This window comes from Hyperolius riggenbachi, chromosome 7, assembly GCF_040937935.1.
Source record: "Hyperolius riggenbachi isolate aHypRig1 chromosome 7, aHypRig1.pri, whole genome shotgun sequence".
In the NCBI taxonomy this organism is placed as follows: Eukaryota; Metazoa; Chordata; class Amphibia; order Anura; family Hyperoliidae; genus Hyperolius; species Hyperolius riggenbachi.
Genome location: NC_090652.1, coordinates 316,717,205 through 316,730,548, shown reverse-complemented (window position 1 = coordinate 316,730,548; position 13,344 = coordinate 316,717,205). Strand labels below are relative to the sequence as shown.

The following is a 13,344-nucleotide window of genomic DNA, read 5'->3' as shown; positions in this document are numbered from 1 at the left end:
ACCACTGAAAAGGTGTTTCCCCTAATGGACCAAAGCAATTGTAAAATTCCAGTGTGCCTGCTATTCATTTGCCAATAACCTTCACTAATCATCACCTCTAAATGACCTCTACTTATCTTCACCACAAATTGGGCTCTTTGGGTGGTGCTTCTTGCTAAGAATTATTGTAGGCCTTTTAACAGCAATTCTAGTTTTAAAGTAAAACAAAAAAGTGACTAGATAAAACCCCACACATTTTCCCATTTCTCCCAATTACAACTAGAGATGGCCCGAACGGTTCGCCGATAAACTTCCATGGTTCGCGATCGCGGCGAACCGGGAACTTTTCTGGAAGTTTGGTTCACCTGCATAGTGCACCATTAGGGTCAACTTTGACCCTCTACACAGTCAGCAGGCACATTGTAGCCAATCAGGCTACACTCCCTCCTGGAGCCACTCCCACCCTTATAAAAGGCAGGCACTGCCGGCCATTATACTCACTTGTGTGTCTGCTCTGTCTGCAGCAGCTGTCCCTTCTCTATTTACTGCAGACTCATAGGGAAAGATTAGTTAGGCTCTCGTAGGCTTCTTAGCTTGCTCCTTACTGATTCTTATTGCTAAAAAATAGCACCCCACAACATCTCTTTGGAGAGCCAATCTTTTTTTCCTGTGTGTCCCACTGACACTTGTGTTGCATAGACAGCGGTTTGGAATGTTCTTCAGCCGACTACCTGACCTTAAGTGTAGATGTAAACACTGAGCAGCGATGAACCCCTGGACTACTGGGTGCGCAGGCTTGACCTGTGGCCAGAGCTGTCACAATTTGCCATCCAACTTCTGTCTTGCCCTGCCTCAAGCACCCTGTAAGAAAGGACCTTTAGCGGAGGCATTGTCACTAAGATGATAAGTCACCTAGGTAAGTGTTCAGTACCTCACCTTTAGCAAAATGAATGAGGCATGGATCCCAGAGGGCTACTGCCTGCCCGAAGACTAAGTCAGTCCCCACACACAGCATCTCTGCCTGCACACCGTGTGACTGCCTGCCCCAAGACTAAGTCGTCCCCACACAGCATCTCTGCCTGCAGGCCGCTTGACTGCCTTCTCCGCCACCACCAACTGGGTCCAGGACTCCAAGTGGATTCCTGAATTTTTAAGGCCGCTACCAAACATTTTTTTCTGGTGTACATGTCTGCCTAATTTTTCTGGCTGCACTGCAACAGCAAAACAAAAAGCATGTGCATGTGTCAATTCCCTTTCGTGATCGTTACCTTGCCGCGGTGAAGGGGCTTGCGTATCACAATGAAGCAATGACCGCCTGCTATATGAAAGTGTTGGGGGCACACCCAAAATAAGGTCGCTGCTTCATTGTGGACAGACCAAATTCAATCAGCTGGATAGTCACTACTGTTCTATCATTGCGCTACCTCAGCCTAGCGACCATATGGGCTTGAAAAACGCTATCGCCTGCACTCTCGCCAATGTGTGCACCAGTCCAGCACGGCAGTCACTACACAAACAGCTGTTTGCGGTGCGTTACACAGAGTTTGGTCTGTCAGTGTGAAGTGGTACACACGTTGTTTGAAAGCACTTTATGCCTCCAATTTGGCATGCAATGCGATTTCTACCCTTACAATGCTGTTGTGCGTCAAATCCAGATTTTTCCCTGAGACTTTTGGCGTGTATCCCACTCCACCATGCCCCCCTCCAGGTGTTAGGCCCCTTGAAAAATCTTTTCCATCACTTTCCTGGCCAGAATTAATGTTTGAAGTTTTGAAAGTTTGCCTGCCCATTGAAGTCTATGGCGGTTGACAAACTTTTTCAGAAGCTCGCAAACCTAAAATTGGAGGTTCGAGCCATCTCTACAGCACAGAAGCCAAACCTGCATGGTAGAGAATGAAGAGATCAGCTGCTGTATTTCTGTCACTTCACATTCCCTTTAACCCCTTCCCGACCACCTAAGGCATTGGGAAGGTGGCAGCACCAAAACCACCTAAAGGTAGCCATACACTGGTCGATTTGCCATTAGATCGACCAGCTGACAGATCCCTATCTCATCGAATCTGATCAGAGAGGGATCGTATGGCTGCCTTTACTGCAAACAGATTGTGAATCGATTTCAGCCTGAAACCGATCACAATCTGTTCAGCTTCTCCTGCCGCCTGTCCCCCCCCCCCCCCCCCCCGCATACATTACCTGATGCGGGCTCCCAGGCATCTTCTCCGCATCTTCTCAGCGCTGCACCCGCTCCATCCCAGCGCTTCCTGTGTCACTCTGTGACCAGGAAGTTCAAATAGAGCGCCCTCTATTTGAACTTTCTGGTCACTACAGTGACACAGGAAGCATCGGGATGGAGCCGGAACAGAGCCGTGCAGCGCGGAGAAGATGCCCGGCAGCCCGCATCAGGTAATGTATACTTGGTCGGATCGGCCGCCGCTAGCGACGCGCACTTTAACCGCGGGCGATCGAGGGTAATTTCCCGCACGGCGCGATCGACGGACCGATCCGATTTCGGGAGGAAATCTGATCGGCGGGTGCGTTTACCACGAACGATTGGCAACAGATTCGATCCCAGGATCGAATCTGCTGTTCAAACGGCCACGAATAGGGCCAGTGTATGGCCACCTTAAACCGAAAGTCATCAACTCCTGGGCCGGGTTTTATAGGAGATTGCCACATCCCCGCTTGAGTGACAGAGCTCCGCTATCAGTCTACTTACATTGTACAGCGCTGCGATCTACTGCAGCACTGTACTGGGGACAGCCGTGTCATAGGCTAATGCCTATAAGAGAGGATTGCCCTGATTGGCTGTCGGGGGGAGGAAGGAGAGTGATAAAAATCCGGAAATCTAAAATACAAATAAAAAGAATGAAGTTCTGTTGGTGGGCATAAAGGAGCGCATTCACTTGTGTGCCAAGTGATACAGCTCTGCAGCAAGCCTATAAAGCTGCAGAGCACTAAATTGTAAAAATAGCCTGGTTACTAGGGGGTTGCAAGCCTATGGTCCTGAACTGGTTAAAGTAACACAAGCTGTAGTGATCCCCTGTAACAGAGGAGGAGCAATTTATGTTAGACACTTGAAAACCATAGGTTCAAACACCAGATTGTAAGTGCGCTGGCGGCTGTGACAGCATCAAACCTACACGCTCAGTCACCTAAAGCAGCCAAACAAGGTTCCCACTCACTGCAAGTTGTGCAACTCCTTTACAGGAAACCTATAATGACAAACAGTGTCACTTACCTGGGGCATCTGCCATCCCCCACAGCTCCCCTGTGCCATCTCTGAACGATCCTTCGGTCCCTGCCAAGTTATCACAAGTGGATAGCCACTGTGCATGTGTGGTCCTGACAGTGACTGTCCTCATCTGCACTCCTGTTGGTGGGAGAGTCCTGAGCAGGGGCAGTATGTGAAAGCCTCATACTGCAGCAGATGCTCTCAGCAAGGGGGAAGGGGGAGGGGGGGGGAAAGACACGCAAACGAGGACATGCGCAGCCAGGGCCGCATAGGTGCAGTGGCCATCAATGTGCGAGAAACTTAGCCACAGCAGGGGGCCAGAGGCTTGTTTAGAGATGGCACAGGGAGGCTGGCAGAAAGACGCCCCAGGTAGTAAGAAACTTGTCATTACAGGTATCCTTTAAAGCAATAGCAAAGACAATGGTACAATTTCCTTATTGACCCAAATCAGATACTTGCTGGCTAACAGTTCAATAATCAAATGTGTGGGCAGATGGCAAGTTCAGCAAAGCAGGATGATTAGTAGCTCAGTGGGTTAGGCAGCACAGTCATATGCATAGTCCCACCAACACTGCAGTTGTACCAGCCACAGAACTCCCCTCAGAGGCTCCTCCCCCCCCCCCCCCCCCCCACACACACACATTCAACATCTGTCAGGGCTCGTTTCCACTATTGCGGTGCGGAATCGCCTGGATTCCACCGCTGATGAAATTGCATGCGGATGCGATTCCCCATGCGTTTTTGCCGCGAATTCGCATGCGATTTTGCATAGGTGAGGGTATATGCGATTTTAACCATGTCACTGCCTGTGTGAATTTACATTGGTACCTATGCAAATTCGCGGGAAAAAACGCATTGGGAAAATGCATGCGATTTCCCTATTAAATACATTGCATGCGATTCGCATGCATTCCACTCGCAGGCGAATTCTGCGGCTCTTTTGTGCGTTTTTTCACTGCTGGAAAAAACGCACCTCAACAACGCTACAGTGGAAACAGGCCCATCCACTTGCATTACATGTGCGAATCCGCATGCGTTGGACACATGCGGATTCGCGATAGTGGAAACGAGCCCTCATTTAGAATACAAGGTGCAGTCTACACATGCTTAAAGCGGATGCAAACCAAACTTTTTTGTATTCAATATATTAAGTTGCACCACTGACACATACACAGATAAATAACCACTCCTTCAAGCCTATGAGCATTTCAGTGCATGCTTTTCACCCTCTTTTCATAACTAGGGTTATACAGGTGGCAGCCATTACTTTTGAGCTTAGGAGGTTTTAGATCATGGGTGCGTTTGTCATCAGCTACCCTACCTCACAGGGGCGGAGTCTATGTGAAATCACACAAGCTGAGATCACCTCCCCTCTGACATCAGTAGCAGCCTGTGTTTTGTTTGTTTTTTTATCTCCTCCACCAGTCTGCTGGATTGTGTCCCGGCAATATGAAAGGAAGGAAGGGAGGGGTTCCTCCAATAAAACATTTTATATTTGTCATCATGCAGCAGAAAAAAGGCTGATATAATTTAGAAAATAGATTTTATTTCTGAAATCCTATATTTTTAATTTGGGTCCACTTTAAGAGAGGGAACCCAAGGTGGGGTACATGGAGGCTGCCATATGTATTTGGTTGTGAACAATGCCAGTTGCCTGTCTGTTATTCTGGCATACAAAGTGCGAGTCAAAACCACTCACCCGTTATCCTTGGTCAGGTGATGCTGGTAGCAGCCAATATGCATGGTGTGGCTTCACAAAGCTATGCCAGCAACAGAACTGCATTCTGCGTCGCCTATAGTGCTAAGCCAATGACGGATGAGACCATTCCCTTCCAAGAAACTATCAAGAAAAAAAAAAAAAAAAAAAAAATGGCCCCTGGGAGATAATTACCTAAGGAGTGGGAGCCTCTAGATCTGATGAAGGCTTCATCCCATGGTAGTCTTGCTGGGCCCCTCCAAAGCTACAGCCAATAATCTGTCAGACTGTGGCACAGTAGCGCCTGCAATATTTACTTTCCACCACTCCAGTGCAGTAGCGGTGCTCGGCTTGGAAATAACTGAACCCAACTTGTTCCTGCGCATTAGAGCAGATCCTACTGGGATTGGCCATTTCCACCTGAGCCCAAGCCAAGAAGAGTTACTGCACCAGTGCTGGAGCCAGGAAGGGAAATATGACTTGGCCACCGTGGGAAGCCTCAATTGAATCTAGAGGCTTCCCCCTCCCGATGCAAGTACCCCCCCCCCCCTCCCCCCGGGGGCCCTTTTTTTCAATACAGGTTTTCTTTGAAGTGATTTTCTAAACACCCTGAAGCTGCTCTTCCTGCCAGCTTGTACTGCAAATGCCCATCTCAGCTTCACTGCAGAAAGGAGAGTGCTCCTGAATCAGGATGTGTCCCTCACTGGGCCTGTGAGTGTTGCAGGCTCACCAGTCACACCAACACCTCTCCCTGTGTCTTTATGAATTTCTACAGTGAGCACTTGTATCCCTTGACACCACCACATGTAGTAACAGTGTTATCACAGGATACAGACACTCGATGGTAACAATTTAAGAAAGAAGCCAGACACAGGAGAAGGCAAGCCAGCGTGACAGGTGACACAGGAGAAGGCAAGCCAGCGTGACAGGTGAGTGTGCAACCGTGACCATGGGCCCAGGGGGTACACATACTCTTGGGGGTGGGGCAGGGAGAAGCTGCGGAGACCCACCAGGAGGGTTGCCATGAAAGCAAACGCCATTTCCACTACACAACCTATGGAGGCCTTTCAACCAAAGTATTTCCAGCATGCCACACCAATGGTTTCTGTGGAAGTCGATATCTGTGAAATGCGGTGTTTATCATCAAATTGGCAGGGTATTGAAGTTGAAAATCATGGGCGCCCTGTTTATACCAAAAAAGGGCCAGGGGTCATGTCATTTTACGTCAATGGGCTCCATTCACAATAAGCAGTTCAGTAAAAGCATTTTGGACTGTAAAATACATCATGCGGTATTTTACACTTTTCCAAATTCACCCAAAAAAAAAAAAAGTTTCCACCCATGAGGCAGAAGTTTGGTAATTTACCGAACAAACATGCCTCAATTCATTAAGCCCTAGTCGGTATGTGGCACTTAGTGAGTGAGTGGTTTTCCAGACTGTGCAGCCTGCAGATACGGTTTCCGACTGTGGGTTTGACCAGCTCGAGAGGGGACGCTGCCTTAGTCGAGCTAACACAAGGCTGTAACCCCACATAACACTTCTCACTGCCACCACTAGCTGCTGCTAGACACTTCAACAATTACCACTCTGCTGTCGAGTGGCCTGCACGCAGTGTGGCGCTTTCGTATTTGGGTCAGCTTTTGCGCTTTAGGCCAAATACGGGAACGCCACACACACTACAATCACAGTAGCAAGGCACAATCAGGCACTGAAATTTTAATGCAAATTACACTGCAGTCTCTTTCTCTAGGCTATCAGCTTTGGCTTAGTACAGCAGAAGTTAAGCTTATTAAATAAATATGTATAAACGAAAAAATGAGAATTTGCTATTGGGTGCATGAGAAATTACAAACAACTTTATTTCGTATCAAAATATCACTAAGAACCAACCATACCCACAAATATAGAATATCTATTAAAATAAATAGCTCAATCCCCCCGGACCCCCACCTAGAGAAAAAATGAGGCTGCAGTCCTCAAAAAATCCCTATGACTGAGTCCCACTTTTGCAGGCTAGTAAACCAGATGTCCAACCAATGAAGCATATAGGACAGTGTTATTACTCAAATGGACTCCAAGATCAGGCTGAAAAGCACATCAATATGCGGAATAGCACTTGAAGAAGGTACATCTTGAAGTAGTCAAAAGCATATGACAACACCAACTCCCAAACGTGAAACAGATCAGTAGATTCCTTGTATGTTGAATGGAGTAAGTCACACAAATGCACAGCTAAAGGCTTGTCAAGCAGCAAGATTGGTAAGCAGTAGCGTCACATATGATCTCAGACAGCAATTGATAGGCGTAGGGCGGCATCAATTCCCAAACATTGAACAGGCATGCAGATTCCTTGTATATTGGAAAGGGTGGGATTGGCCACACCAGTGTACAGCTGTAAGCTTGTCAAGCGCAGATGTTAGTAGGCAATGGCATCATGTGTAGTGACAGACAGCAGTAGGTGAAATCACGACCTGAAGTCTTAGGATATCCCCCAATCGCAGGGAAAGTTGAAGCAGTGAACACTTGATGCAAAGCAGTACATAGGGATGCTTGATACAGAGCGTGGCAGGAGAGTCAGGTGCGTCAATGTAGGCCACTGTGCCAGACAGCTAAACATATGCAATATGGCAGTCCATAGTTACCATCCTGATGCTGAGGTCCATGGATCCTGCAAGAGTTCAGTAGCTCCAGAGGTGATACCGGGGAGAACTGAGAGCTGTCTGATGGCCTGACATGTTTCGCTGCCTCTCGCGGCTTACACAAAGGCAGACAGCAAAGTGTACAATGTGCACACCATAACGGCGTATTTAAACACCATTGCATAAGTCCCAGGCCCGCCCCGCCCGCGTCACCGCCCATGTCCACCAATGCGCCACAGGGACGCACCGAGTGCAATGGTGTTTAAATACGCCGTTATGGCGTGCACATTGTACACTTTGCTGTCTGCCTTTGTGTAAGCCGCGAGAGGCAGCGAAACATGTCAGGCCATCAGACAGCTCTCAGTTCTCCCCGGTATCACCTCTGGAGCTACTGAACTCTTGCAGGATCCATGGACCTCAGCATCAGGATGGTAACTATGGACTGCCATATTGCATATGTTTAGCTGTCTGGCACAGTGGCCTACATTGACGCACCTGACTCTCCTGCCACGCTCTGTATCAAGCATCCCTATGTACTGCTTTGCATCAAGTGTTCACTGCTTCAACTTTCCCTGCGATTGGGGGATATCCTAAGACTTCAGGTCGTGATTTCACCTACTGCTGTCTGTCACTACACATGATGCCATTGCCTACTAACATCTGCGCTTGACAAGCTTACAGCTGTACACTGGTGTGGCCAATCCCACCCTTTCCAATATACAAGGAATCTGCATGCCTGTTCCATGTTTGGGAATTGATGCCGCCCTACGCCTATTAATTGCTGTCTGAGATCATATGTGACGCTACTGCTTACCAATCTTGCTGCTTGACAAGCCTTTAGCTGTGCATTTGTGTGACTTACTCCATTCAACATACAAGGAATCTACTGATCCGTTTCACATTTGGGAGTTGGTGTTGTCATATGCTTTTGACTACTTCAAGATGTACCTTCTTCAAGTGCTATTCCGCATATTGATGTGCTTTTCAGCCTGATCTTGGAGTCCATTTGAGTAATAACACTGTCCTATATGCTTCATTGGTTGGACATCTGGTTTACTAGCCTGCAAAAGTGGGACTCAGTCATAGGGATTTTTTGAGGACTGCAGCCGCATTTTTTCTCTAGGTGGTGGTCCGGGGGGATTGAGCTATTTATTTTAATAGATATTCTATAATATTTGTGGGTATGGTTGGTTTTTAGTGATATTTTGATACGAAATAAAGTTGTTTGTAATTCCTCATGCACCCAATTCTCATTTTTTCGTTTATACATTCTTATCATTGGCAGGATGCATGAGATTTGATATTATAAATTATTGAAATTTGTGGATAATGTGATGTCCTATTTGACCATTTTTCCCCAATCTTTGAGCCATTTGACATTAAATATTTGATATTCCAAAAAGTGGAACAGCGCAGACTATATATAAAAATTACAAAGATAAAAGTTACAAAGATACACAAGAGAGAGTTTACATAACAACGGGGATAAACTTTACCAATACAAGGTCTAACTTGGTCGTGGGAGGGCACGAATTTCCGATTTGATCGGGATCATCTCTAGCTATGCGCTACCTCCAAGAGAAGATCTGTAACTGTCCCAGGCCGACTTATATAGTCCGCTTTGTAGCCGGGGGTACAGGTTCAGATACATCATAACACAGCCTGTCATCCCTTTAGATGTGCTGGAGCCACAAGGGGGAGCTCTTCTGTATGCTACAATACAAATATGCACATCTAAAGGGATGCCTGCACAATTGTCAGCTTCTTCTGCTTTAATACTTTTGGCCAATAAATGACATGCAGAAATCTTTGTGAATTGATATTTCCTGAGGTGATTACTGCACAAGTCTGTAATTGAGTTCACTAGTCAGGAAAATGTGATTCTCTGTGCGGAGCTAAGTTTAGCTAACTAACTTGGGAAGGTGATCGGTAAAATCAGCTGGTTTCAGCAATACCGGATGTGGTAATGCTTTGTGAATAGAGCCCAATATAATTAAGAACTAATGGTTTCCAACAAGACCCACAGAGCAGCCAAAATTTAAAAGTTCAACTGAAAACATTTCAGAACAAAAAAACAAAAACCTGTAAGCCATGGATCATCAATGGCATTCGTTTAACAGTCCTTGCACTAGTCAAATCAGAGGCAGCATATTGCACCTCAAATAAAATATATAGACACGCACCATCATGTCATCAGTTCATTATCACATACAAGTTTTGCCCACCATGTAAAGAGTGGAGTAAGAGGTGCCCACAGATCAGACAATTTAAGAGCAAATTGACCGAGAGATCTCTTTCTGATCAGAGGGAGATCTGTTGGCTGCTCGTACACCACAGGCCGATTCCCAATTTCAACAGGATATCTCTTGAGATTTGGCATTGTGACCCCACATCCACCTCTGTCCCCTTAAAGGGGTTCTGTGGGGAGGGGTTGAAAAGTAAACTGACACTTACCTGGGGCTTCTACCAGTCTCTGCAGCTGACATGTCCCGCACCGTCCTGCAACGATCCGCTGTTCCTGTAATTCAGCATCTAATCCAGCTGCGGCTGTGCTCGCTCCTGCACACGTTATTGGGAGTATACGGTGCAGTACAAGAATACTATGTACTGTGCAGTAAGCTCCCAATGCCATGCACAGGAGCAAGCACCATTTGTCTTAGACGACTATCAGACTAGGACTGGCGCTAAGGTTTGTAGGAGTATGGCGCCGCACATGACAGCTGCAGGGGCGCGGTAGAAGCCAGGAGGTATGTGTACATTTTCAACCCCCCCACAGAACTCCTTTAATATAAAAGGTCCCCCCTTATATGCTTCACCATATTCACTGTGTCTGCCGTTGGTTCTGTCCACATATAGGCTTCCCACATGGTTGCCAGAGTAACACACACACAGAGACACAGACAGACACACACACAGAGACAGAGACAGAGACACACACACACAGAGACAGAGACAGAGACACACACACACAGAGACAGAGACACACACACACACACAGAGACAGACACACACACACACACACACAGAGACAGACACACACACACACACACACAGAGACAGACACACACACACACACACACACAGAGACAGACACACACACACACACACACACAGAGACAGACACACACACACACACACACACACACAGAGACAGACACACACACACACACACAGAGACAGACACACACACACACACACACACACACACACACAGAGACAGACACACACACACACACACACAGAGACAGACACACACACACACACACACACAGAGACAGACACACACACACACACACACACAGAGACAGACACACACACACACACACACACAGAGACAGACACACACACACACACACACACAGAGACAGACACACACACACACACACACACACACAGAGACAGACACACACACACACACACACACACACAGAGACAGACACACACACACACACACAGAGACAGACACACACACACACACACAGAGACAGACACACACACACACACACAGAGACAGACACACACACACACACACAGAGACAGACACACACACACACACACAGAGACAGACACACACACACACACACAGAGACAGACACACACACACACACACAGAGACAGACACACACACACACACACAGAGACAGACACACACACACACACACAGAGACAGACACACACACACACACACAGAGACAGACACACACACACACAGTGTGACACACACAGTGTGACACACACAGTGTGACACACACAGTGTGACACACACAGTGTGACACACACAGTGTGACACACACAGTGTGACACACACAGTGTGACACACACAGTGTGACACACACAGTGTGACACACACACAGTGTGACACACACACAGTGTGACACACACACAGTGTGACACACACACAGTGTGACACACACACAGTGTGACACACACACAGTGTGACACACACACAGTGTGACACACACACAGTGTGACACACACACAGTGTGACACACACACAGTGTGACACACACACAGTGTGACACACACACAGTGTGACACACACACAGTGTGACACACACACAGTGTGACACACACACAGTGTGACACACACACAGTGTGACACACACAGTGTGACACACACAGTGTGACACACACACAGTGACTGACAGACACACACAGTGACTGACAGACACACACAGTGACTGACAGACACACACAGTGACACACACACAATGCTTCCCTAGTAAAATGATCCAAGATTCGGATCAAAGATCCGGATCTTTTCAATGATCCGATTCGAATCATCCGAATCATTGAAAATATCTGGACTTCCCATCTCTACTGGAGGAGACTCTTCTGTTGCTCTGCCCCTGTCTCCAGCCTCACCAGCCCAATCAGAAGCCTGAGGGGAGGCTCCCACTTGTTGAGCCAAGCACGCTAGTTTTGAAGAGATGGGAGCTTGTGGAGTGAGAAGAGGAAAGATTTCAGCACATTCCTGCTCCACAGCTTCACAGAGGGAGGGAGGTCACATATAGCAAGCAGTGCACTGTCATCTCTGTACTGTACAAGGAAAGCGCTGCTGCTGCTGCCACCCGGGAGAGACATGTGCCTGCAGCGCTGCACACAGTAACAGTGCATCATGACACCGGATGGCTGACAGGTCTGTGCAGTGAGCTGGGACACTTGTTGCTCTGCACAGAGGATGGGGGAGGGGATCTCTGTTCAGGATGGATAACTTGCTGACTGCTGCTCAGTCTGTTTCAGCCAATGATCTGATGGTTGTCGTGGTGTCACTGTGTGTGTGTCACTGTGTGTGTGTCACTGTGTGTGTGTCACTGTGTGTGTGTCACTGTGTGTGTGTCACTGTGTGTGTGTCACACACAGTGACACACACACAGTGACACACACACAGTGACACCCACACAGTGACACCCACACAGTGACACCCACACAGTGACACCCACACAGTGACACCCACACAGTGACACCCACACAGTGACACCCACACAGTGACACCACGACAACCATCAGATCATTGGCTGAAACAGACTGAGCAGCAGTCAGCAAGTTATCCATCCTGAACAGAGATCCCCTCCCCCATCCTCTGTGCAGAGCAACAAGTGTCCCAGCTCACTGCACAGACCTGTCAGCCATCCGGTGTCATGATGCACTGTTACTGTGTGCAGGGCTGCAGGCACATGTCTCTCCCGGGTGGCAGCAGCAGCAGCGCTTTCCTTGTACAGTACAGAGATGACAGTGCACTGCTTGCTATATGTGACCTCCCTCCCTCTGTGAAGCTGTGGAGCAGGAATGTGCTGAAATCTTTCCTCTTCTCACTCCACAAGCTCCCATCTCTTCAAAACTAGCGTGCTTGCGCTAACAAGTGGGAGCCTCCCCTCAGGCTTCTGATTGGGCTGGTGAGGCTGGAGACAGGGGCAGAGCAACAGAAGAGTCTCCTCCAGTAGAGATGGGAAGTCCAGATATTTTCAATGATTCGGATGATTCGAATCGGATCATTGAAAAGATCCGGATCTTTGATCCGAATCTTGGATCATTTTACTAGGGAAGCATTCATGGGTGAAATGACTAGCAGGACAGGACTTTCCCTGCAGTGGACAGGAGAAGGGGAGGGGGGGTGGACACAGAGAAGGGGAGAAGATGGACACAGGGCAGGGAGTGGACAGAGGAGGGACGAGCAGAGAGCAGAAATGTTTGTTTGCACACAATACCCACATGCTGCAATCATATGCTTTACATGTATTTCACCTATATGTTCATCTGTATACTTTAAATGATAGATAGCACTACAAGTGTCAGC

At 47.8% G+C, this 13,344-nt stretch overlaps 1 pseudogene; it reads right to left on the bottom strand.

Moving 5' to 3' along the window:
* The window catches only part of LOC137525237 (DNA excision repair protein ERCC-6-like), a 14,708-nt pseudogene extending 1,964 nt beyond the window's left edge, over positions 1-12,744 (bottom strand).
* Positions 12,745-13,344: the final 600 nt, after the last annotated feature.